This window comes from Anser cygnoides, chromosome Z (assembly GCF_040182565.1).
Source record: "Anser cygnoides isolate HZ-2024a breed goose chromosome Z, Taihu_goose_T2T_genome, whole genome shotgun sequence".
NCBI classification, from domain to species: domain Eukaryota; kingdom Metazoa; phylum Chordata; class Aves; order Anseriformes; family Anatidae; genus Anser; species Anser cygnoides.
The window spans coordinates 56,282,122-56,310,081 of record NC_089912.1 but is presented as its reverse complement, the minus strand read 5'-3'; the positions used below and the strand labels follow the sequence as shown (position 1 = coordinate 56,310,081).

General features: G+C 38.4%; 1 long non-coding RNA gene across 2 annotated transcripts; it reads left to right on the top strand.

Moving 5' to 3' along the window:
* The first annotated feature begins 140 nt into the window (after window positions 1-140).
* Window positions 141-26,896, top strand: LOC106037358 (uncharacterized). 2 transcript variants are annotated; one of them, XR_001207972.3, is made up of 4 exons: window positions 141-1,323; window positions 17,039-17,125; window positions 22,912-22,974; window positions 25,982-26,896. It is a non-coding gene; the product is annotated as an uncharacterized lncRNA (long non-coding RNA). The 2 variants fall into 2 exon arrangements; XR_001207974.3 differs by lacking the exon at window positions 141-1,323 and adding an exon at window positions 13,287-13,978.
* Window positions 26,897-27,960: the final 1,064 nt, after the last annotated feature.

Here is a 27,960-nt window from a genome sequence, read left to right as displayed (position 1 = left end):
AGAAAAAAAAAAACAAAAAACAAAAAACATAGCTTTTAAATATCAAAATAGAACTGTTCTCTGCTAGAACATCGTAACATGCCCGTAGTCAAATTAAGCCAATAATACTTTCTTTCTCGATTTCACTTTAGACTGTGTCTAAACAAGAGTTATTGCATGTTAAGATGCCATGTGTCCTGGACAGCTGGGTAGGAGTTGGCCACCACCTAATGTCTGCCGGAAATGAAGAGGGGGAAAACCCAAACTCTCACTGAGGAAGGCCTGAGGTGTTCATGTATCTGCACCAACTTCCCTTAGCTTTCCTGATGCACTCACTGATATGCTAGGGGGATGACAACAGAAACGATGATCCCTTCGAAGAAGCTTCAAATCAGATTTACTTAATGCCTTTACTAGCTTCTCTGTTTCCATTTTGGAAATAAATATTTGTGCATCAACTTTATATAAAGTTCATGGGCAGATGGTGACACCAAAAATCAGGTCATGGAAATCTGGTTGCCTTTGGAAGTGGCCTAGTTTCTTCACCAGCAGTAACTGAGACCTTTAGCAAGTTACCTGGATAATGTGAATCACAACAAAACCAGAGGCAGTTCATCTTAAAGTGACATCAAAAGTAATCTGAATACGTAATTTTGGTGTTATCACATAAGCATGTGTCTTTACCATGGCACCACCACAGTGATCAAGGGCAGGAGAACAGGGACATCAGAGAAAAAGACCCACCTCCTTGACCGTGTGGCTTCCATGTGGCCGTTACGATCCTATCCCACCTCCCACAGTTGTAGTCTGTCTCCAGCAGACCCTATTCATACAGTCAATCATGCTTGTGCACACACGTATGGATAGACACATGCATAGAGGCTGCCCTGGGCTGGACAAAGATGGCTCCAGCCACTCCCAGCAGGCTCCAGCAGCCCCACTGTGGGTGCAGACAAGCTTGATGAGCTTCAGAAAAAAAAGTGAGTAAAAGTACTACAAACACCAATTCTTCAGATCCCTGAAGCCCACGCAGGGCCCCCTGTCAGAGCAGGTGTGTGTCCCTGAAGGCAGCAGCAGCCCGTGGGAAGGATCCATGGGGCAGGGAGGAAGCATGAGGGAATGAGCAGCAGAGAGGAGCTGCTGTATGTGAACCATAACCCTGTCCTCCTCCAGGAAAGGTGCAGAAGTTAGGAGTGAAGCTGAGCCTTGAAAGGGGTGGAGGTGGGAGTGTGGGAAGGAGAGGTATTGGTTTAGTTTTGCTCTTGGTTTCTCATTAACTGTGTTTCAACAGGTAATGAATTAATTTTACCAAGGTAGAGTGTGTTTTGCCCCTGATAGTAACTGGTAAGTGATCTCCCTTTCTTTATGTCAGACACAAGCTGTTTTTCCCCTTGGCCCATTGAAGAAGGAAGTGCGAGAGTGGCTGGGTGGGCTCCTGGCCAAGGTTAAATCACCACAGAGACATACATGTGTCTGTCTGTCACCTGTGGAAATATGTCAGGCCGCTTAAGATTACATGACCAGTTTTAGCGCCTTTTGCATACTTAAAAAAACTTGTCGGGGGATTCCGAGCACCCAGAGCTGATGCTTGCTTTGTTGGCGCTTGAAGTTGTGAGAAACTTCTGAATATACCACCATTTCCATTAAAGTCCTTGAGGGTTTGCTCAGAAATTTAATTCTAGTTACATGTGTTGCAGAAATTGACCTTCTAGTATTGAAGGGTGTTCTGCTTGTAGAACAACAGACATTTTAAGAATAAAAATAATGAAAAAAAAAAAATATATATATATAGTTGTGTGACTAAGCCTGAGAACAGCTGTTTTCAATACATTGATAAACCAAAAATTGTCAAAACCATTAATCTTTTAGCTGATTATAATGATACTAGGTCCCTGGTTTTGGTGGTTATAATTTACTTCCCCCCCCCTTTTTTTTTTTTCCATTGGTAAATATCAATGTGTGCACGTGTGTGTGTATGTGTGTGTGTTCACATATATTTTTGGCTTGGTTCATAGCTGATTTTTACACTTGTCTTGATAAATTATCATTTTACTTAATTTATTCCTGGAGCTCTCTTTTTAAATATCCTCTTTTTTTCTCTTAAGCACAAGATTAGTAAGATTTTTTTTCATTAAGTTCACTTTTATGCATTAAAAGAAGGAGGGAGAACCCACTATATATTGTGATTTCAAAATGACTTTTCCCTTTTCTGCATTTTTTTTTCTTGCTCGTCACTTAGATTTTTTTCACTTCCAAGTTGCTGCTATTTTGTCAGTGGTGACAATATGGAAATCCATACATATTGGTATTCCAATAGAGATTTGTGTAGCCAAACAGAAGCAAAAAATTATGTGAATACAAATGTATTAACTGCAAAGATAAATCACAACCTGCAGGCAACATGAATAAGCTGAGGAAAGAGAGGAAAAGATGTGGGGTAGGGAGTGTGGCTCGAAACCAGCTGGAGTCAAAAGATGGAACATCACCCACAGAAATTGGGAAACATTTACAAGCATAACTTTTTAGTAGCACACAAGCAGAAAATGTAGTGATTCGAAAGCAACCAGGCCCACAACCACACTGCAGTGGAGTTTTATCATCTTTGGAAATCGTCTGTGCTCATTGTCAGGCTTTTTACTACTCTACCTTGGTTTGGGGGTCTTTTTCTTTCTTCCTCTTCTCCTTCTTACAAAAAGAAAAAAAAAAAAGTTTAAAAAATATGAACTTAGGAAAAGCCAATTTCATGTGCTGTTAATTTAATTCCCAACATAAAACCTTACTTCTTCTGATGGAAAATGAAATTACCCTTTCTACATCCGTTTTATCTGTCAATTAAATTCTTTTTTTTTTCCCCTTTCCTCCCCTCAAAGAAAAAAGAACATGCACATTATTGGTTATATTTTCTGTGCTTGCAACAAAATGAAAATGGGAAGAGGTGGCATTAACTACAGTAAGTACACAAAACCTGCTTGATTATCATGTAAAGATGCTGGAATGACAACCCTGGAGACTTTGAATCTCCTTTGTGAGCTTGTAGATGTCTAGGCTAATTTTCATTTTCCATTTGCCCTGGTATTGCATGGCAAAGCAGTTTTAATAATGGGACTTTTAGCAGCGTTAACTATTAACCTTTCTATTTCGTGGTATCTTTAAGAAATGGCTTATGGAGGCAGCTTTCTCTGCCTGAATCTGTATGTGAATAAAGATAGGGAAAGGAAATGCATCTTTTGGGCTGAAAGAGAGGACATTCTCTGTAATCAATTCTGAATGATTAATTTCAGAATGTTATTTGTCTCTGCTTCATGTTTTCATTACTTGACAGTTATGAAAAAATAACCTTCTTTGGTCTCGCTTGGTTATTATTTGTATTACCTTAGAGCTGATTGGAAAACAGTATTTGAAACAAACAAACAAACAAAAAAGAAAAACAGCTTTTCCAAATTGAAAAATACGGAGGCATTTGCTTTTGAGACAGTTTTGTTTGTTCACTTTTTGAATGGAGACAAAAACACCTTCTGGGACCAAAAAAACCATCCTTTTTACTGTTCAACAGCAGCACTGAAAAGAGTAGAAAGCAGATCAGACTGTTTGTTGAGTAGTAGAAAATTCTGTAGCTCAACCACAACAATTTGTCTTGCATATGAAGATCTGAAATCTTACAATCTTTATTTGAGACACAGACACCATAGGTAAACTAACTGTGAGGCAAATATTTTGCAGCACTGGTGGGGACTAGTAAAGTAAGGTTTTTACATGCTGGCAGGCATCTCATGGTGAACCTTTCTGCTTCAGCCCGAGATGTTACTACCACCCAGATTAATCACCTTCACCCTGTGCTTACAACTACAGAGTGGGTGGTAGAAGCACCTACTTTTCAGCATTCTGTTGGAATTAAGCTCCACTAAATTATATTAGTGGATTTAACTGTATGCTGAAATGATGCAGTACAGCCAGATGTTCCTTTTCTGTTACGTTTTGGGGTGGGGGGATTGCTTACAGGCTATGAGCCAGAGGGGTCTGGGTGAAGGGGACAAGAAGTCATATTTAAACACTTCCTACTTGCACGAATGGCGGGGGGGGGGGGGGGGGGGGGGGGGGGTTGTTTCAGAGAGAGAGAGGGAGAGACTAATGAATTCTGTGTGTTGCTCAGGGGCACTGTGCGGGTCATTTCCTGGGTGAGCTCCCCTTGTGCTTGGAGAGACTTTGCATTGTTGATTGCATCTGAGTATCTAAATGAGTAATAGTGGACCTTATGTCTTATCGTATGAACATATGCAAAAAGAACTCATTCAGTTCTGCCACAGCAAAGCCATCTGAAGCACGATTGTCCTCTCCCAACTGTAAAAAAATATCAAGTACAATTCTGTTAAAAGTAGAATTATACTAGAGAAAAACTGGACTGATTGAGAGAAAAATCAGGCCTACAGCCTATAAAGTGCAAGTATAAACAGCATCACTTTTTTTTTTTTGAACCTAAATACATACACCTGGAAGGCATTCAAAGCATGTATTTGCAGTTATTTGTTACTCCTGAAATGATTAAAGTAAATCACATTGTTTGATATGAAAAATATGTTGTACACACACTTCTATTTTTCTCACTGCTCTGCCCTCCATGCTGCATTTTGTAGCATAATCAAAATGCAAAATACATTTTGAAAAATTAAATGAGAGACACACGTGTGAATCATGAGGTTTATTTGCATGTTTGGCCCTTCAATTCATTAGGGATTTTAGTTTTTCCGGGAGGGAAACTGTCACATTTACATATTCTTAGACAGGCATGCAAATACTAGTCAGAAAGTATAGTTTGTTCAATGCATTACAAGCTCCTGGGCTGCCAAACAGTAATTTCAGTTCTTGAGTAATATACATTTTTGGAAACTTGGCATAATAACACTGTATTATAGTATTGCCCACTAGGACCACTTACGATTTTGTCAGCTTTTCCATTACAAACCCTTATGTTCTCGGACCCATGCATTGTATGTCAGCCATATAAATTTCTTATCTGACATGCACGGTCTCAGTCCCTGAGCAAATTTCTTTTGCAAATTTCAGAAAGTAAAGTCACAGAAGCCTATTTTGAAGTTCCAGCTGGGCCAAAGCAGACAGAGCACCAAAAGAAAGAAAAACAGATTTAACGAGTCTTTTATGTCCATTTTTGTGTTTGGCACCTAATGTACTTCTGGGGTTTGCTATTGTGGATGCAAATAGACAAGTACTAGTTATAGCAGTTCACGTGGTAGATGAGCACCTCAAAGAATGTAGGCAATTAAAATACACCATCAGTAAACCTTTTCATTTGGAGAATAAGTGTCTGTACTCTATCTTGGAAGTGGACTGCAGGATTTTATATCCCTACATTTGGCCTAAATTCATGAACTGGTGTAACCAAACTTAGGCTAGTGTATACTGGAGAAAATAATTCAGGCCTGGTTAGAGACAAGGTCATTGCTAAGTCAGCTTGGTAAGCTATTTTAGCTTGGGTGGATTCTTGACCTTAGTTCCAACCGTCTCTGTAGCCAGTGTCAAGGGAATGATGTGATCAGTATGCCTACCTTGGGTTTCAGTGTGGATGCCCTAGGGCATATTTCTATTTATTTAGGCTGGCTTCAAGTCTGGATGAGGCTTAAACTCATGCCTCTGGCTTTGCAGTGAGCAAAGAAAGTTAAAACTTGTATAATGAAAAACTGAACTCGGAGCAGATGAAGATAGATATCCTCATTGAAGTTCATTGGCGAAACATATCGATTGAACCATAGGGATTGAATTAACCTGTAAACTCTTCCGATTAATACTAAAGGTAGGGAAAGTTGACCTACTTGTAAATTGTTCTTGTTCTTTAGACTAAAATATTAAGGACTGCAGTATTTGGTACAAATCATCACAGGACCTTTGTGTTCCATGCAACTATTCTGATCATATTTTGACTATGCCAGTTGGGGAACTTGGACCAGGTAATTGCTCCCATTCACAAAACTATTGTAATGCATTAACATAAAAGCAACTGTGTAGATCTTGAGCTCTAGTTATGCTATCAGGAAGACCACACAGAACCTCTTGCCATGGCTAATGGGGGACAAAATTGATAGCTCACAGATATCTGAAACATTTGAAAATAGATGCTTTTTCCTAGCAGGAGTTTTATAAATTTTTTCCTGCTTTTCATGCACCATATCTTCTGTCCATTCAGGCTTCATAAGGTTTCTTAGTATGCAGAGAGGCTATGCATGTGGAAATCTGCTGTTTTCTAAATCCACACTGATAGGACAGATTGTAAACTCTTTGAAGGGACTGTTACAGTCTATCATGTTCATGATATACGGATTTAGGACTTCTAAATACACAGTGGCAGTGTACTCTAATGATCCATTATACTGTATCAATGATATGTAGATTATGGGTTGATTGTAGAAATGTGAACTATGCCTTTCAATCCGTAGTGTGGCTCCTTGAGGATTTGTTGAAGGCACAGAGGATCAATGCACTTTGACATGACTCAGACAAAGAACTAAGAATTAGAGCTTGCCAAACTTTCACTGTTATGGGTATGATCTTGCTGTCATGATCCCAGCGACGTGCAAACACCACTAACCTCAAATGAGCTCACTTGAGAAATGGTTTTATCCTAAGCACAGCAAACCAGATCTAAGAATACAATAATAGCTCTAGAATTTTCCAGGAATCTTGGGAGGGTCTTACATCTCATCCAGATTTCTGTGCTGTGGTGGTTAGACAGACATCAAAGCCTCATTTAGCTAGTGTATGCCAGTGCTACACAGATTATGTAATTTTTGTCAGGGATCAAGAGAGGTGTCTGAAAGAGTCTGGATCTAAGGAGCTTTATATTTTTTTTTCTCATTCATTTTAATACATCCATATAGCAATAGCTCATGATATAATTTTCTGAAATTAATGGATAGGCTAAATTTAAATCACAGGATAACAGAAGCATCGAGGTTGAAAGAGACCTCCAAGATCATCTAGTCCAACCTCTGACCTAACACTAACAAGTCCTCCACTAAACCATATCACTATGCTCTAAATCTCAACATCTTTTAAAGATCTCCAGGGATGGTGACTCAACCACTTCCCTGGGCAGCCTATTCCAATGCCTAACAACCCTTTCAGTAAAGAAGTTCTTCCAAACATCCAACCTAAACCTCCCCTGGCGCAACTTCAGCCCATTCCCCCTCGTCATGTTGACAGGCACGTGGGAGAATAGACCAGTCCTCACCAGCTTTGTTGTCCTTCTCTGGACTCGCTCAAGCACCTCGATGTCCTTCTTGTAGCGAGGGGCCCAAAACTGAATACAGTACTCGAGGTGCGGCCTCACCAGAGCCGAGTACAGGGGGACAATCACTTCCCTAGCCCTGCTGGCCACACTGTTTCTTATGCAAGCCAGGATGCTGCTGGCCTTCTTGGCCACCTGTGGTGCAATTGCCTAAGTAACTAGGAAAATAAAACTAACATTCACATTTTAAAGAAAATGTACAGCATTGAAGAATCTTTCAGGGTAGGGTGTGGCTGCATTACCTGAGCGTTCCCTAGGCTTCCAACCTTAGATGCTATCACACTGGAGGAACCTGGTTTGCTGGCTCTAAGGAACAGTACGGAGCGCAGAGTGGAGTGGAGACACCACGGCTAGGCTCTGTGACCAGGTGGGGACTCGATTGTTCTTGTGCATACCAAGACCGATAAGTCGCACTTTTTGCTACCCTGAGCCAACGACCTGTCATGTTTTGACAAATGCTGTACTCTAGTGTACTTTTGCTCATTATAATATCATTATAATAACAAAACCCATCCATCCCAAAAGCTACCCACCTCCAAGGTGCGACCACCCCTCACTGAGCACGCGCTCTGAATTTCTCGGAGCCTATACCTTTAAACGGAGACGGGAAATCTTTTCACCAACCATAACTAAGATATGCTTGACTAGAGTCACTCAAGCTCCACCTAAAAGATATAAAATATAACTTGGCCTAAGAGAGAGGGGATGTCGAGGAAAATACTATCGTTAAGGAAGATACCACTGTCAGGCGAGATACCATCCTGAGGGAATATACCATCCCGAGGACCTCCTGACTCCTGGGATCAGTTGACAGGCTGAGCCTCTCTTCCCCCCATTGGGAAGCCTTTGGGTGAGATTTGAACACTTGGTTATACCCACCTGAGCACACTGCTGGCTCATATTCAGCCGACTATCAACCAGTACTCCCAGGTCCTTCTCTGCCAGGCAGCTTTCCAGCCACTCATCTCCCAGCCTGTAGCGCTGCTTGGGGTTATTGCGCCCCAGGTGCAGGACCCAGCACTTGGCCTTGTTGAACTTCATACAGTTGGCCTCAGTCCATCGGTCCAGCCTATCCAGATCCTCCCGCAGAGCCTTCCTACCCCCGAGCAGATCGACACACGCACCTAACTTGGTGTCATCTGCAAACTTATGGAGGGTGCACTTGATCCCCTCATCCAGATCATTAATAAAGATATTAAAGAGAACTGGCCCTAGTACTGAGCCTTGAGGGACTCCACTAGTGACCAGCCTCCAAATGGATTTGACTCCATTCACCACGACTCTTTGGGCCCGGGTACCCAGCCAGTTTCTAACCCAACAAAGCGTACGCCAGTCCAAGCCACGAGCAGAGTTTCTTGAGGAGAATGTTGTGGGAAACGGTGTCAAAAGCCTTACTGAAGTCAAGGTAGACCACATCCACAGCACAACTATTATAAAGGCATACAGAGCTGTAGAACTATTCTACAGGCTGTACTACAGGCTATATTGTGGTCACAGGCCTGATGCTGTTCTTTAACTGCCATATGACTGTAGGCTACTCACTGTTTCCCCTTCTATTCCTGTCTAGTTTGTTTATTTATTTATTTATTTATTTATTTATTGTTTTGAAGAGTCCTTCACAGCTTGCTTTATTACTAAGTGCTGTTCAGACATTGTCTTCAGAAAAGCCATCTTGGATGAGACATTTAAACCCTGTTGTAATAGAAAAAAATAGTAAGTAAGACAGGATATTTTATATACCTACAAGAAGATAATTGTCTATTTAGACCAGCAGAAAATATTACCCAAGAGCCCAAATCCCATCTTTTCTCAAGGTAACTTAGTAGCAGAATGTTGCTGTCAAATATATTCTCCCTCCCTTTCTCTTCTCTAGTGGATTTATTCTGATCACATGTGCGAGTTGAGAAATATACCAAAAATGGCCCTTTCATTAAGATTAGAAAGCTGTAGCCCTTAAATCATGCATTTATGCAATTTTTAACTGTTTTTAACTAGCACAAAATGGCTCGTTGGAATTATGCAAGTATAGATCATTTTAATTTGAATCATTGTGGAATCGTAAAGGACTCCGTTCTTTAATTTTGTGCCTTCAAGTCAGCCACTTTGATTAAAAAATAATAAAGCATGAGAGCTGGAGGGTCCTTGCAGGTTCTTCCAGCTATCATGGATCCCTGATCTTTGGTACTAATTCTTCTCATTAATATTAATAAAGGGCTGATAGGCCATCTCAAAGCATAGTACAAAAACCATGCAATTAATTGCTTGTAGTGTTTTTATGCTTATTTTGCACAATGAGAAGTGATGCCTCAGGAGTCTAAATATCAGTTAATCAATAATATCAAATCCACTGAAGAAGAGACCTTCAAGTCCCTTTTTCATAAATCTTCCCTAATTTTAAGCAGGATTAAAACCAATTACAAGTTGTTTGTTTTTAAATTAAAAAAAAAAAAAAAAGAGAGAGAGAGAGAGAAAGAAGAGGCGGTATGGACAGACTTACAAATAATCCCCTGCTTATCATTTCAGCACTGAAATTTTTAATAGTTAAGCTGCTGGGTTTTAGATTTCCTTTCTTCTCCAGCCAGATAATAGCCAAGGTGATCTCAGGAAATTAGATTTGAACACCATCAATGAAGTCTTCTCAACAGGTTCTGGCAGGTTTAGCAATACTAGTCATGTTGAGCTGGATGGCATTCCTTAACGACACAAAATTGCACGTGGTATTATGGCCAGCAAAACCTTTCCAAAAAATAAGAACTCATCCCATCCTGAACTGAGCTACCTGGACCCTGGACTGGAGTGAACAACAGTCAAAATCACATTCTCTTTTTCTGTCTGAAGACCAGGGCCAAAGACTGAGTTCCTTTCACCTTGCCATATCTCAGCCCTGTTACAGACAAAGGCAAGTAGCTGACACTGTGGAGTAAAAGGGTAATAGCTAGTATTTTGTTTGCTTTTGAAACACAGGTATAATGTCTTACTTAGTTTTCATAATGGGGATAGCCCAGATCATTAAAATAACAATGTCATGATGTAAGACTGACCAAGCAGATACCTTTCTTTCTTGTAATTTGTATACAAGTGGGCATTTATGAGCTATTGCACCTATTGGTATAGATTGCATTTAAAATATAATTTGATGTGACAAAGGCTGAATGCCTAAAAGAAGAAAAAATGCAGTTACTTCCAAATTAGTTGTTAATTTGTTGTTTTGGTTTTGATTTGTGTTTGCATGATGGTGTATAAAAAGATTTTGGAAGGTTGCAGTCCTGTGGCTATTTCTGATTGCGGCAGTGCAGGACCTACAGCTAAGGGTTACTTTGCTTTACATGGTTCAAAATAATTGGTTTAATCTTGCAGGTATCCCTCTTGTCTTTTTACAGCTAGATGAAATATTTTTAGCAAGAGAAAATGTACATTTTTTATGCACACCTCTACCTGTATTGTTCTATCAACAAGTATGAATTTATAAGGTCAAGTCTCATCCTTCAAGTAGTCCTCATATACACAGGCACACGTGAAAGAAAATGGTTTTAGGAAATGTCAGAATGCTTTATATCAACATTTTCAAAATGAACTAGAACATTTCATTTCAAAATGTCATTTTAATTTTGAAATTGATCTTTTTAAAGGGTAAGAAAAGAAAAAGAGAAAAAAAGCTTAAATAACTTGGAGATGAAACACATTTTGCAATTTGAATTAAACTTCCTGCTGTACAAACCCAAACCTGTTGATTTATTTATTTTCTTTTTGCTATTAAACTCCAAAGTCTAGTATTCTTACAGGTCAAGTCTTTTACTTGTATTTCAAACCAGTGGTCAACTAAGAGCATGCTTTTCTGTTTTCCTCTGTACCTGCATACTATTTATATTATCAGGTATAACTTGCATATCTGAATGATGCAGTCACAGCTCTAAGGGTGTGTAGTTCCTGGCCTTGCTCTCTTTAGAGGCACGTTATGTACCATAAATTAATATCAGAAGAAATTTTGTCCAAGAAAGGTCTGTGTCAGTGGAAAAAGTGCATTTTTTTTCCTCTGTAAGGAGAACTCTACAGCAAGGCAGAAAATTCCCGGAGTTTCAGCATGTGGAGCTCTATGGAGTTTACTCTGATTTTTTTCCTTTTTCCTTTATTCTTTTTTTTTTTTTTTTCCTTGCTATACAGAATAGTTGGATTCCACATGATTCATGAGGGATCAGACAGCTCCAGCTGTTACCCCTGCCACTACCCCTACCAAAAAGAAAAAAAATATATATATATATTAGAGGGGGTGGTATAAGAAATAAAAGGCAAATCAGCCTGATATTAATTATAACTATAAATAAAGGAGACATTAGCTTAAAAATTCACTGTAAGCTTTACAGCTGCTTATCCTTTAAAAAACCTGGGCTGAAACATAAATTCTGAAACAAATTCTGATTTAGACTGTTGTTTGGAGGAGCTGATTTTAACAGCCAGAGGAAGCCAGACAAACATTTGCCTCCCACTCTGTGCAATGTTATTAACCCACCCAGTTATTAGAAGAGACTTGTCACTGCTTTAAACTATTAGATGTGTAATTCATCATACACTAAGAATGTATCAACAAAGAATTAACAGCTAAATATTACTAATATCAATTAGTGCAGTTTTATGTAAAGTGGATCTTGGAACCTCTTTCCTAAATTTGATGAAACAAAGGTCTAGCAGTTCAAGACTGGGAACGAAGTTCCAACAGCAAAGTTTAAGCATCCCATGACATTTTAGTTAAAATAAATAAATAAATAAATAGAAATAAAAATAAAAATAAAATAGGAGTTGGACTCAATGATCATTATGGGTCCCTTTCAGCTCAGGATATTCTAGGATAATAAAATATCTTGGGCTACTTGTGCTACAGGAAAAAAAAAATCCTCTTTAAATACCTGGGTAGTCTGTATTTTTCATATGGTTAGATTGAAAAATAAGGAAGGAAAGAAGTTTGCTTTCTCCAAAGAACAACTCCTGGTCCTTCATCTTTGCTAGTTTTATTTTCGGCCCACACTCCCTCATCTGTTGCTTACGCCTTCACTTGTAAAAATTCAGATATTCATTTGATCCTTCTCTGGGCTGATTCAAGTCACTGATGTAGTAAAAATATTCAGTTTATTGTCAAGTGTTTTAAATGAGTATGAATGATAGACAAGGAAAAGGGGAGGAAGTAGTCTCCTTTTCAGCAGTAGGGAGTCATTAAATAGGTTTATATCATAACATAGGACTTCATACTCATATTATTTTTTTGTGTTTGTATTCAAAAGGATAATCTTGCCTTCAGAATAGTGAAATTGTTTACTTTATCTAAAATCAATGGCTGTAAAACAATATACGTTAGTAAATATACATTAGTAAAACAATGGGTTTTTGAGGTACATGAAGTCAGACTATATGATCAAATAACTCCAGTCAAACTGGATCACTATGAAACTCTGAAGTCAGTGCCCAAGGAGCCTCCAAAGGCAATTCATTGCTGAAGTAAGGTTTATTCAGCTGATTTCCAATTAAGCAGAAAGTGCATAAAATTATAGAGAAAAGCACTATAAAAAAAAATGTTTACAGAAAAAGAGTTTGAAAAATCACCCTAAGATAACAATCTCCAAGTCTCTCACCAAATCTTTGGACAAAAATATTATTTTTAAATCTGTTATGTTTCACAAAATAGCATTCTACAGCAAAGACTTAGCATAGGAGGAGACTTCAGAAAGCTCAGCTTTGTTTCATTCTCTCATGAGCCCAACTAAGGTCAGAACCCAACTGTGCTTATGTTTTTATGTACAACTCTTTTCTTCAAAGGATTTGCAATTTAAACAGATAAGGATACAGGAATAAAGGGAAAGTTTGAGAGGAATTCTTGAAATTGAGTGACCACACAGTTCATCTTCTGTCACACAAGCACTCAGACTTGGCAGAGACCCTCAGGGCCCTCCTACCCTCTGGCAGATCAACATTTCCCCTGACCTTGGTGTCATTTGCAATCTTACTGAGGGTGTGTGCTCAATTCTCTCATCCAAATTATCCATAAAGATATTAAAGAGGATGGGCCCCAATACTGATCCCCGGGGAACACCACGGTTGATGAGCCTTGCCAGCTCCCAGGCTAGGATCCGTTCCCCTGTGAGACAGGTGGGACCCATCTACAGCCATCTCTCCACCTCCTCCTTGAGCTCAGCCACCAGTCCGATCAGATCCTCCACCTCACGCAGGTGGCATCTCTGCCACCCTCCGATGGCAGCAACAGGCTCAGGAGCTACCTGCACCTGGTGACCTGAACAGCTGTGTTTTGGGGCAGGCGCTTAGTCTGGGTTGCCACAGTGTTTTTGGCAAGAGCCTTCAGCCTGGTGGAGGCCATGTCTGTATTTGTTGCGAGGCAGGCAGCCAGTGGGTGAGCAGGTCTCCTGAGTGGAGAGGAATACTCCGCCTGCCCTGCCGCAACAACTACTTCGCCACGCCATGCCCTGATTGACACGCCGCGTTCTGCAGGGGCTGCCATTTTATGATGAAGGGGGGCGATCCTTGCTCTGCCCAGGCCTTGTCAGCCTTCCTCGCGAGGGCTACTGGGTCCTGGTGGTTCCCTCGAGGGGCCTTGATGTAAGGAGCCCCCTGCATGCTGTGATCCCCCACTCCTCTGCAGAACATGTCTGCAGAGTGATCACCTCAGCGAGTGATCATAGTAACTACGTTGTAAGTATGGTAAGTAATTATGTTGTAAGTATTAGTAATAATGGCAGAGGAAGGGTGTGGCTGTCATTAATATGTGTCCAATGTATTAATATAAAGTGAAATTAGTTGTGGTTGTAGCTGAGTACTCAGTGTTGTTTTGCAACAGCAGATGTTTGAAAACCTCACCTGTTCTTCCACCCACAGCAGAAGGACGAGGCAGACGCCTATGGCAAGGCAGATCTCTTCAGATCTTGCAATGAAGCCCTCAGATGCTGTAAATCAAAGTCCACAAAAATTGTGGTGTGCTGGTGAGAGAGGAAAACCTTCCCAAGTCCCAAGGCAGAGCCTTAGCAGACAAAAAGACTTTGCCGTTGTCAGGTTTCCCTAACTTTATTTTGGAGATTTTCTCATCATTAATTTAAAGGTATTAAATGAACAGAGAACAGCAGAATTAGTAATAAAAAGCACTGGCAATTGCTGAATCTGTAATTCACACTCTAGCACACCAGTTGAACAATTGGGATAATATTTTAAGGAAGAAATCACAGCCTATCTATGATTTAAATCAAACTTCTCCCTTCTTTAAAATGGTTATTTAAATACAAATAATAATTAAACAAATATTTCTGGAAGATTAAAAGCATCTATATCTATGCATATTTGTAACCATTAGCATAAAGACAGTTGGAAATTGTGAACAAAGTGCTGCTAAGTGTCTGTATGCAACTGTACTCTAGAGTTCCACTTGCAGCTAACATCACTCAAGCTATTTCAGTTGGGTATCCCATCTGTTTTACACCTATAAGTTGATATGAAAGAACATGATGTCTCTCCGTGGTCAGTGCTTGATGGTCAAACATATCTTGTATGCTCAGCTACTGAATACCATGGCGTAAGGAGAAGGTGTAAATTACCCAGAAGCTCTCTGATTGGTGGTGCATGCTTGAAACAGCTGTAAGGGGTCCTGAACAAAGCACAGCAGTTGTAGTGAGAAAACTATTAGCATATGCATGAATAAGTGGGTGTGAAAATGCCGGCTATCAACATGCAGTGTGTACTGTATTCCAGCTGAGCAGGTGTAAAGAACATCCTCTTGACACAGAAGTGTGAATTTCAAGGAGACAAGCCTGATGAAAGCCAAAAATTTGTGTTTGTTTCATTTATGTAGATAAAGGGCCACGTACTTTTCTGGTGTTACACTGTTATCATTAATGGAGTTGTACTGCAGAGGAGTTTTGCCCCAGTTTAAGACAAACAAAGCAAGCTGGTAAAAAGTATGAAATGATAGGATGACAACTGATTAGAGCTGAGATTTGCAACAGGCTTTGAACCAGCTCTCTTTGAGGCCACAGATTCAACTTTCTTACTCGTAATACTCAGCAGAACTTCAGTGTCTTCACCAGGCTACACAGAGGTCATGTCCCAGATTTCTGTATAGTTCTTTATTGTTTGTGCCTGTTAAGACTACCACTAAAAATCAAAAGAGAAACCGGTCCATTCCTCTGCTGGAGAGCATAAAACCTGCCCACTGAAAAAGGACACTTGAAAATCCTGCTCCTGGGCACTTGAGGGCATTTCACATTTCAGCCATTCACAATTTATATTTATTTGAAAAATTGTGTTGCTCGGCAGTCTTTCCTAATAGCAATATAATGGTATTGCAGCTGGAATTTAATGGTACACTATTACACTTCAGGGCAACCACAGCACAAGTGTATCAATTCTGGGATGAGTCAATGGTGAAAGAGCAATATTGAGGTCATATTTTTCCTCTTCCTGTACATCACTGGGACAGAGGCATAGAACTTGTGGCAGAAGTGTAAAAGATTATTTTTCAGTGATCTAGTTATATTCCAGAAAGAAAAAACAAACAAACAAACAAACAAACAAAAAAAAAACCTGTTTTTCTCGCCTGAATGTTTGTAGTACTGCCTTGTTCTATTCTACAACAAGGTCTATCACAATGGTTTCAGAGGGGTAACAAAGCAATAACTGACATGATTATCTAACTCATTTGTTTATCTTTCTATTACAAGTTTTAATATTCCTTGAAACTTACTTTGTCTTAGATATACTGAGCATATGGATGACAAGAAAAAAGAAGAAAAAGAAAAAAAAAAAGCACTAAACCTTTTGTTGGTTAGAAAACATATTCTATATATCTTTAATCCAAAATCTAAGATGTCATCTTTCCTGCAATTATACCTTGGTTTTGCAGTTGATAGGTATATATCAGGGTTGAAATAAGATCAAACCAGACGTATTCCATGTTTTACTGTAGGAGTTCTTTTTTCACTAAATCATCCAGGGGTAAAAAAAGGTATTAGATCATAGGACTGGCCATGCTGGATCAGACCAGAGGGTCACCTAAGCCTGTATCCCCTTTCCTCTTCTTGCTAGCTGTTGGAGGCTAAAGTAAGAAGAACAAAAGACCATTTTCCTGCAACGCATTTTCCTAGAGTCTTGAATGACTTGTATCTTTGGATCTTTTTGAGCTCCAGGCTGCATGTCTGTATTTAGCAGCCTTAGATTAATTTTCCTTCAACTTATTCGTCTAATCATTTCTTGAATCCAGGTAAATGTTGAATTCTTAGAGTAAATGAAGAGCAAATGTATTTTTCCTCCATTGTGGATCTATTTGCTAGTCCGGCTATATAAACATTTGTATATAATTGTAGATATATATGTAAATACCTATAAAAGAGCAATTGTATGTGAAACAGGACAGAGTTCTATATTATTGCCATTGCTGCATTGAGCACCTTCCTAGAAAAAAATAAAAGGAATGGAAAAATCTCAAGTCACCTTCATGCCCAAGAGAATCACAACTCTCTATAGAGTTGATAAACTAAATTACCTTCCACTGATCTGCATGTAGTTCTTTAACTGGGAAAGCAATCATCATGGATTCAGAGATACATGGAGAGGACGTACTTTTGTAGTCTAAAGATTAAGGCCCTTATCTGAGAGGCTGAATATCTTGGGCTACTGTCAAGATTGTTTCTAATTAATTATGTTTGTAAATCCTATCACTGGATAACATAAACAATCTCAGGAACAGATAAGAGAACTTGAACTTTTTCTTTACAGGAGAATACTGAAGTGAAAGACTGTCTTCATTCATTCTTGCCCTGAAGATTTTGCTGCCTAATGGCTGAGCTTTAAAGATGGAGACATGTAAGTACCTGGACTGATGATTTTGACATTCCCCTGATTTACCTCAGTAAATATGTTTTTTGCTGCTACAAGGCCACAAAATTTGTATTGTACAGGGACTCTGAACAGAGTATATAAGTCACATTTATGCAACAAACAATAGTTTTTTATGTTATTTGAGACTGGTGCAGGGTATTTTGCACTTTCAAATTTTAGCTAGGAACTACGAAAGAGAGAGAAGACCATGCAAAGGAAAAGTTAAGTTAAGAAAAATTACCTAAGCTGACCGAAAATAGAGAAGGAGGAATACCACACAATGTACATCATATACCTACCTATCTGCCCACCCATTCCTCTTGGGGAACCCTGAAGATGTCAGTGTTATGGCCCGGAGACATATTGGAAGGGTATGCATAAAAACAAAGACAGCTAGTAACTTTTCTGATAAGCAATTTTAGCTGTAAAAGGCTTTTCTCTGTTAATTTTCGCTATTTATATTGTTTCTGTTGTAATAAACTAATAAGAAAAAAGATTATATTTTTATTATATTGTTAAACATTAATTAAACTAACAATAATGTCTTGGCTCCAAATATAGCAGAAAGTGTTCCCTTTTGCACTAACAACATTTTGAATGTGATACTATCATGATATATCAGAGCCTGTACTGAGAGTAAAACAAAAATATAAGCAGTCTTCTCCACTTCCTAGGTGAGTGATAGTGCTGAAAGACACACACAAACATATTTAATTTCATCATATTTTCATAGAACTGGATGATCTTGAAGGTCCCTTCTTAACCCAAATCATTCTATAATTCTATAATTTACATTTGGGATTTGCTGTGTTGTACAGTATGCACTAATAAGAAGCATGAATGATTATTGTATCAGTGTGACCACTAATTAGAAGAGTAAATGAATGATTAAAAATAACTATAATGACTTCAATAACAAAACAGATCTGGATGTGAAAAAGTGTAGAATCCTTATGGGTACGATATCAGTTCATGCTCTACTTTAGGTAGGATTTATAAAGGAGATGGGAGAGGAATGGGAATGCAGCACTAAAGTAGATCCTTTAAAACTCAAAGCAAAATTTATTAATGAGAAGCCAATCCAGGAGATACGTCATGGCCCTTGAAAAGTCTGTGTCACTAATCCTTTGATTTGCCACAAATACCAGGGCACTAGTTCTTAGTCCTGGAGAAATCTGTTGGGTGTTTAAAAAAGAAAGGCTCCAAAATCAAATACAAAATAACATAAAATGCACATATAAGCTGTGGAATCTCTAGGAAATTCTAATTTCTGCTATAATGCCCCCTCTTTCCTCTTTTTCAAATGTCATCCATAATTCACTAATCTATCATGCCATTACAGACGTGTTTAATCAAATGCCTCCTGCACCTGGGACACTTCTAGTCAACATGTAGTTAAACAACCAATGTGTTCCAACCTAAAGTGGAGGCACTATGTTTCAGAGTGTTCCATTGATCTCAAATGGCAGAGTTAGTCTTCTTTTGTGAAAAGAATCTTTAAAATAAAGCTACTTGAGTGTTTGATGGTGCAAGTACTTTGATGTTCCAAAGCCTCAATTATTTAGGTACCACAGAGCTGAGCATTGTGTGTCTGCCAAAGTCTTGTTTAAAAAGGTCAGATGGCTAAGATGTCATGTTCTGTTCAAAGTCTTCTAGTGACTGAAATTAAGAGAAAAGCCCTTTCATTTCAGTGACTCCTAAGGCTCCCTCAGCATCCACTCTGTAGAGCTTCAGCATGACACCATTTAAATACTTGCTTGCAATTTGAGTACATTGTCAACAGAGCAGATGGATTATAACTAAGGAAGTGGTATTTATGCTGATAGTCAGTGGAAAGAGCAAAACAAACATACAGAAAGCCATCAGACCTCAGCTTCTGGTATCTCTTCTTAAGGGATAGGATTCAAGTGCCTGGCTGAAAAACAGTTGTTCTGATACCATGGTCTTTAATTCAGTCTTTGTCTCCTGGACTGTGTAAAGGCAAGTGTTCACCTATTCTCAATTTACTGCGGTTGAGGAGAGGGTAATTCCGTCAATGAAGTATCATGCGGATTTCTCTTGTTACTAACCTATTATTGATTATTTTTATGTAGACTCCTGGGTTAAATTCCATGACAATAGTTCAACAAATCAGCAAGACCTGGCCCACAAAGCAAAATGTGGTAACCAGACAGCAATGAGATCAGCCTTTAAAAAAATTGTTTGAATAGAAGCAGGCAGCTGAGAGATGCATTGAAAGATTCACAGGTGGTACTGCTGGTGCAAAGACACAGGGTGAACCCAACTTAAGTCTCATAACTGAGGTATTTGAGTACTTTAGACAAATTACCCTCTGCTCCTTCTATAGCTACTGGAAAGCTACAGGAACCTCCAGGGTGATTCAGATCTAAACAGAGTAAATTGCCACTTCAGGAAGTATATTTTTCTCTTTTGATTGTATAAATAGTCTAAGCTACTGGGTAAATGATCTTAGCTAAGAGCCTAAAATTCAATGGGATTAATCTTTGCATTTCTTCCTGTTCATGGAGTAAGATGTGTTCCCCGATTAGAAAGGGAAAATAACATGAAGAAAGAAGTAAAAGAGAGGTGGAAGAATAAGAAGTATAACAGGTGAACAGACTCCACACACAAGTCCTTTGTATATTAGTATAATTTGTTGCTCTTTAGGATTGAATCCAACTTTGAGTCTTGGGCAAAAGATGGAGGCACTTGGAGGCACTTCTGCAAAGACAAGTTTTTCAGTCACTGCCTGATAAAGGATTTTTGGTATCTTCCAGTGAGGTGTCTTGCAAACAGCCACTAGATGGACCACTGGCTTGAAGTAGTACACAAATTCCTGCAGTAATGCCTGAATGCAGTGAAGTTGTGCCCGCTAGCAAGTTGTCCTCTCCTGCTGACACATCACCACTCCATTTTCATATACCAGGCCCTTTGCTGTCATGCTCAGCGAGCGTGGACATGGTGGTGGAGAAGCAAGGTTTAAGGCATGAACAGATAGAGTATCATGCCCTGGAAGCTGGAACCAGATGTATCTAAAGACAATTCTGTGTTAAGCAGCTAAAAGTGAGAGCCTTCCATGAGTCAGTTTGCCACAAGTGGTACTAGGGTGAATCACTTCAGCTAGCTTTTTATTTGGTCTACTTGGATAATGGTATTCAATGCAATGAAACCACTACCTGTAGCTTTTTACAAAGTATTTATGCCCTGTTCTACCATGTAAATAACTACTACTATCTACCATGTAAATACCTACTATTCCTAATATTTTTTTCACTGCTGTTCCTCTAAGAGAAGACTAATGTCTACAGTTAAAAAATTCAGCCCAAAACTGCCATTATGCAGTTACTGGATTGTACTCCCATGCAATGCTGTAGATCTTCCAGCTTTGCACAGGTTAGGATACAGGTACACAAGAACTAGGTGTGGAGGATGATAAGAGGAATTGATTTCAATCAACTGCAAGTGGCGCTAGGGACATCTCAGGAGTAAGGAGCCTGACATTAGGGACTGAAATTGCCTGCATCTCTCTAATGAACTAATTTTTATTTTGTCCTTTTGCCACCATTTTCAGCTAAAAGATATCTCCTGTGAAAATTCTTCTGCCTGCGCTGACTGCTGTGTGCTGTGGTTTGTTTTGGATAGGGTGTCTGCTATTAGTGTTAGGGTTTGTTAGTGATAGGGTTTGGATAGGTGTCTGCTATTAGTGTTTGTCTTTATCTTATTTTTAACCAATATATATATTCTATCTTTTGCAATATGCAACCAGGTAACCTACTATTTTTCATTCACAAACACCCAGACAAACTGTTTAAATTCACTTTTTTTTGCCATATTTAGAAGTTAAAAAGATTAAGGAACTCACCCAGGAAATGAAGGTTTCCTTCCTTTACTTTAAGACCAAGACAAGGTTAAATAACCTGTCCAAGAAACCCCATAATAATATTTAACTGTGTAACTTTGAGAAGATTTGACCCTTTGATCAAATCCTTCTAAAGGCTCTTCCATCCTTACACAAAATTGACTCCATTCTGTGGGAAGTTACTTGGAGAGAAGAAAATAATGTAACCATTTTGACAATTAGTTTAATTTCTTTTAGTTTCTTAGTTCAACTGACTATAAAGAATTCATGTCTACTTGAAAACAAAAGCTGTGGAGTCAATTAGCTTGACTTCTTCCTGATGTAGCAGGAAGGGAGAGGTATCAGCATGTTTTTGACGTTCATGAAATTTCAGCTAATATAGCACTGGATGCCAATTAGAAAGATAGATGGACATTAAGTTCCTCTAAGACCTTATGTTAAACAAACTTATTAATTATCACTGTTTCATAAAGCACAGGCAGGTAGGTAGCCAAAGTATCCACATTATGAAGCAAGTTAGATGCCCTGTATAAACTGGGTGTATCAAATGTTTCATTTTAGCATGCTTCCATACAACAACGTGAAGTTGAGAATAGTGATATTTCTGTTGTCTCTAAGGAGCAAGGAGAAGAAAATCCCGTATTTTTCTTAAAGAGAAAAAGCTGCAGGTCGGTGTAGTTTTTAATTAATTTTTAGCTGTAGTTTTAAAATGTTAGAGACCAAGAGAGAGTGAGCAAGAGAGATAACTGAGCAGGGAGAGAAAAGAAAGGGGAAAGCCACAGGAAATAATAATAGTAATAATAATAATTAAATAATAATAATAATAATCTAAAGCCAGCTAGTAAGCTAAAGTGACTTTAATTTTTCTAGTTTATTAAAATGTATTCAAGTCTTTGATGGTCTATGAAATCTGGTATCCCATCAATTATGATCTCAAAAGATTTCTGAAACATCTTTTAAGCGAGAAGTAAGTAAATTATGGGTTTGTCTTTTAAAGTGTGCTTTATTATGTCATTACTTCAAATAATGTCAGTAACTCGGTACCAGTTTGAATGGTTATGGAACATTTGTAATTCAAGGGGGTGTGATTATCAGTGTATATTCTGGTATAAAAAAGACTTTAGCCAGATTACTTTTTATCGGCTCATGAATTTAGATGCAGTTCCTTTAGCTCCATAATGCAGCTGTCTGGGGGTAGATATATGCAGTCCTCCAGATTGGCTGCCATTGAAAACTTGCAGTTTGAAACTTGATAATTTGTGTTGGGAGGGATTCTACTGGGTCATGGGTAAAGATACTTTAAAACAAAACAAAAAAAAAAAAAAAAAGGAAAAAGAAAATAATGCTGAAAGTCAGCCAGCCATTTCACAGCTGAGATCTGTTTCTGCAGCTCATCCTGTGGACAAAATGTGCTGGTCAATCACCTGAAGCCATTCAGTAGATTTAATGCATTTTTTAGCTTCTTCCTCCAAAAAACAAAACCTGTACTGTCAGTGACACGAAACCATTAATTTAAATGCCAAATTCATTCTTTATACTTAATGTGCTTGCGTTTAGATTCTAAAACCATTTGCAAAATGTGGCGGGTGGGGGGTGTACAGAAGCAAAGGTTGGCAAGATTCATAGTGCCAGCAATTTTTCATCCATTGAAGATTAAATACAACATGTTCTGTACACACCTATGTGACTATCACACACAGCACAATAATTCAGCAACTTCAAAAAATTTAGTTGGCAAGCTGCGTTGCCTCTGAAAAAAGCCAGTGAAATAATGCAAAAGTTAGTCATGAACTTGGTCAAATGTCTTTTAAAACATGACAAAAAAAAGCCTTTTTATGAAGGAAGACACAAGTCATGCTTCTCGTTAATGCAGATTAGTATTTGGCTAATATAATGTGTACATTTCTGTCAGGACATAGCTGAAGTACAGCTTACTGATTGCTCTGTTGGAGTTGGACTTTGTCAACTGAATCCGGTGAGTAAAAGACTCCCATATGAAGATGAGGAAGAGTTTAGAAAGGAGGAGTTTAGGAAAAAAAATACTAGAATTTATTTCTACAAAGTAAATAAGGAAGTATGAGAACACTATGAGGGGGAGGCAAAAGTAAGTTTTAATGGTTCTTTGTAGCTCCTAAACAGACCGTGCCAGTATAGATTATTGAGAGCCTTACATACAGGAGAGTTTGGCCATTGAGATTCTCAATTTTTATTTTTTATTTTTTAATAAAAAGAAATAAATTAAAAGGAAAGTTATTAATTTCTCTCCCAACATGAGTGGAAGAAATTCTAGCAGAGCTCATTAGTTCATGTTCCCACAGAAATGCAGAACAGGTTTAATATGTTGCAGTGCAGAAATAGAGAAAAAAATATTTTAAAAAATCAATAGTTAATGCTGAGTACAAAGTGTTTAACAGGACTGGTATGGTCACAAGTGTTTGAGGGGCAGAACAATATGTATTGAGATGAGCTGACTGTTTGGATTTAGACTTGTGAACCCACATCTTGATAGTTCATTGGGAGGTTTCAATATGCACCACAGAACTTTTTAATTCATCCCCCTGCTGTTAAATGTTGTTAAACCTGCTTTAAAAACAAACAAACACAAAACAAGCTGTGTGTCATTTATTTTGTCTCAGGTGAGTATTATAAAATTCTGCTGATGGTAAGTCTGTGGAATATTTAAACAACAACTTGCAGGGATCCACAGAATTCATTGATGTCCAGTCCAAACACTGCAGTGATGCTACATAGCAGAGCTCTAATATGAATCAAGATAATAAGGTTTCAGTTTCTTTAATGTTTTTAATTAATGTGGAAATGCTACAAAAGTTGTAAGCAAGAGGAACTTGACTTAGCAGGAACCCAAGGGAGAGACTAGTTTGGATGAAGCTGTTAGTGCAGTAACTGCAAGTGATCTTTGTCTCTGTTCCTTGTCCTCTAAAACCTGTTCAGTAACACCAGTAAAAGAAATAATACAAACCAGGGTGTAGTTTATGTGTTGTTGGTACAGCACTTTGTGAACATAAAGTGCTATGCAAGTGCCATTATTAGTATTATCAGGTGAGTTTCTCCTTGCATAAAAGAGAAAAATAGCATCAATATAATTGCTGTGTCCTGAGTCACTGGGAGTTTTTAATTAATACACTAAGACTGAAGCTTAAGATAAAGTACTGGGATCTTTATTGACCACCTTTGCTGGTGGCTTACCCACATTTCTCAGTATATTTGTAACCCCTTAGCTTACGTATCTGGTGTTCGATGTGCCTCAACTTTTTTTTTTTTTTTTTTTTTCCCCAAGTAGTTATCCTGTTCGGAAGGTATATTTAAACATGGGCTTAAATGTAAGAATGCATTGATGTTCCATTGCTACCAGTAAGATTTAGGCATTTTCCTAACATTAAGCAGTTTGCTGGAGACCAGTGATCTCCCAAAACATAGCTTTCCACTTCTATAAAAATCAAGCAAAATGGTGTCAGTCAAATTCTGCCTCCGTTGACTATATTCACCTGCAAGTGGCAAAAATAACATAATATAAAATCCAACACTCTGCTTTTTTTTTTTGCTTTTTTTTTTTTTCCTCCAAAGATATCTTGTTGCTGTCTGTGGAGGAATATACAGTCACCGAGGCTAAGAGCTACTGGGATGAGGGACTGAACACAGATAATGCATGTATAATTTCCCTAGTAAGTCCCAGCTCAAATGCTTCCTGTTTTTCAAGTGAGCTTATGGTGATTTTTGTTGTTGCTTTTGTTTTTGTTTTACTGTTACTCAAGTGATAGATTGACTGAAGCATATGAAGGTCAAGTGATTTGCCCAGCCTAGCCTTCCAGTGAGTAAACGTGTGCACCTATTAAATAAACAACTGTAGGTAGCCTTATTCATTAAACATCAAATATGCGCTTTCATTTTGTTAAATGCTCTGTGTAGCTGTAGTTAAATGGCAACAAGAAGTGACTGAGTCTCAGCACTGATTGGCAGTGGGCATCAATCATTATTCTGGCAAGGATCTTCAGGAACATATCACTTTGTAGCAAATCTGGCAGGTTTGAATGGGATTATTTCAGATTGGTTTACCAATAACTGTCATGCCTAAAATCTTGACACAATAAGAATTCATCACCAGTGCCAATCACACACTTTATGCCAACCCCAATTCACATCCTTCCCTGGAGAGTCTTGATCCACACTAATACTTCAAACAGCATGACAAGGCCTGAGGGCTGAAGAGGAACAAATGGTGCAAAATGCCAGAAACAAGATTGGAGTCTGCACTGTCTTTTAGGGCAGGGACAGAATGTTTGTACAAGAGATCCACCATTTCACTGGGTCATGCATCCCAAAGTACTTAAATAGCTGAATACAGCAAGCAAAAGCAATCATTTTGAATGCAAAGATTCCTGCTGATTGGAGGGACAAGTACATCTGGTGATAGCAGGGTCCAGGGCCCTGTATCTGAGCACTTCTGGGAAGTAGGAAAATATAAGACATTTAGTCACAGGGAATAAATGACACTTCTGATGTCCTATAGAAGGCTTCCGTTAAAATAGAATTTGAAGTGTCTTTGCTGCCATTCTAGAGCAGTAACTAGTACATGCATTTCAGAAAAGGCCAGACCTTTTATGCAGACAGTCAGTACTACGTTCAGGGTCAAGCTGCATAGCCAGTGAAGTTGGAGAAACAGAGTTTATGTATCATGGAATTAGTTGGCATGTAACTTCGGAGAGATAGCTTTAGGTCATCCCTACCTACCGCTGTAAATATATCAAATGAAAATGGGGCCTATAGGAAAAAGAAGGAGAACAAGGAAAAGAAATCTTGCAGGTAGTGAGGAGATACTATTTCCAAGACAAACCGTATGAATGAAGATACTGTCAAAGGTCTGAGGTAATAAAGGACTTATACTACCCAGTTTCTGCTAGACCTGCCTCACCATATCAGCTGATTTTCCATTAATGTTACTTAGATTGTTTTTTCTCTTGTAGGCCCTACCACAACATGATATTAACCCTCTAAGCTAGAACACTACACACTGACCGGACTCCAGCAAAAGGATTTACTAGGACAAAGAAAAGTCTGTTCTGTAAGGAATGCACTGAAGGTGAACTTTTCCTTTGAAGCTCTCCAGTGATGGAGAGATCTGATGGGGAGCACAGACAGACATCCAGCATCAACAGAAGAGCCCTTCAAAAATAACCCATGGAAATAAGTAGCAATGTATACATCACTGATGACATTCAGGTACTTGGCACTTCACCAAGAAACTAAGGGAGGATGTATGGTGTTTTTTGTTTTGTTTTGTTTTGTTTTTCTAGATTCCCTGTATAATCAATGGCAAAAGTAAGAACAGCATCTTCAGAGAACAGTTCTCTTCTTACAGGTGTGGGGCTTTGGGGCACAGTAGAAGTCTCACAGTACATACAACGTATGTATATATTTATATACAAGTGGATGTTTCTGCTAAGGATAACAAAATACTGTTGCAAAACAAAACAAACAAACAAAAAAGTGCAGATAAGACTTACAGTGCATCCAGATGGTGTTAGAAGAATTATATAGATTGACAAAGTATTGTTAGTGCAGTACCACGTCCTCTCAAATACGCACCAAGCAGATAGACAGATTTGGAAGTGAGAATTCTGCAGACCTGGGTTCCTCTCCTGGGTCAGCAATCACCCATCACCTAACTCCTTTGAGCTCTGGGTTTACAGTAGGACTTACCGGCATGCTCATTTAAGCATTTTAGCTTTCAGGAATTCTTAAAGCCTCCCCGCCCCTCACCTCCCCCACTTTTTTTTTTTTTTTTCCTTTTTGCCAGGAAGTTATCTCCAAAATTTGTCCTACAGAGTTTGGCTCAGCAAACCGTACAGCGAAAAGAGAGTAGAGAAGAACCTTTTAGGACAGATACCCTATTTTGTTGTGTTGAACAGCACCTAATGCAGTTCGATTACACTGTATTTTCTGGGCCTTCTGGGTGCCATGGTAAAGTAAATAATAAATAATAATGAGTGTTTGACTAACATTAGAATTAGGATCCATGTATTGTTTTCATATGTACAGCACGATAATTTATCAATGCATTATTCAAGACTTTTTTGGTAACTTGAATGGAGATGTGTCAGCTTATTCCTGCTGATTTTTTTTTTTTCCTGGCTTGGTTAGGTCCTGTGTATTTGCCCTGGGACACATGACCAAAATCATTTCACAGCTTTAGGATATGGACACTTGGCCACTGAAAGTTTTCTCCCCCAACACATGGATATCTAGTTGCAAACAAGAACACTCTCTTTCTGGATGAAGAATCCTCTAAAAATTGATTCTAGCTCACTTGCCAGAGATTGTAAAAAAAAAAAAAAAGAAAAGAAAAGTAAGCAATGTGAAAAAATCCAGAGTACCAATGAGCCACAGAACTGTGAAAAGAAAGAAATTCTCAGATTTCTGGTATCATCTAACTTAGATTTGCTTTTGATTCTCTTTTCCCCTTTTTTCTATTTTATCTTTAAATGACAAAGAAGAAACTTTTATTATGAATGAGAAAGCAGTTTGCTAGCTTCTTGTATTTTAGAGGGAATTATTTAAAATGAGAAAGATAAATTTTTTTTTACCAATAGCAGTGATTTTCCTAAGGCAAAATAATAATAATAATAATAATAATAATAATAATAATAATAATAATAATAATAATAATAATAATAAAGGATGAGATAACTTTTCTGTTTGAAATTCTAACAATTATGAAGGAATTGAATCAGGCCAAATTAAAATCTTTTGAAAAAATCTGTTCCAGTTCTGTTACTAGCTGGAGTCAACAATATTTCTCATTCACCTAATAATCATTTATAGGATCAATTCCCTTGAAGTTATAGGGAAACCACAGGAGACAAACAATACACACTTTCTGTTTTACCAGAAACTTTCTGGATACTTTTAATAGAATGATTCCTTCCAGGTTTAAACAGAAATA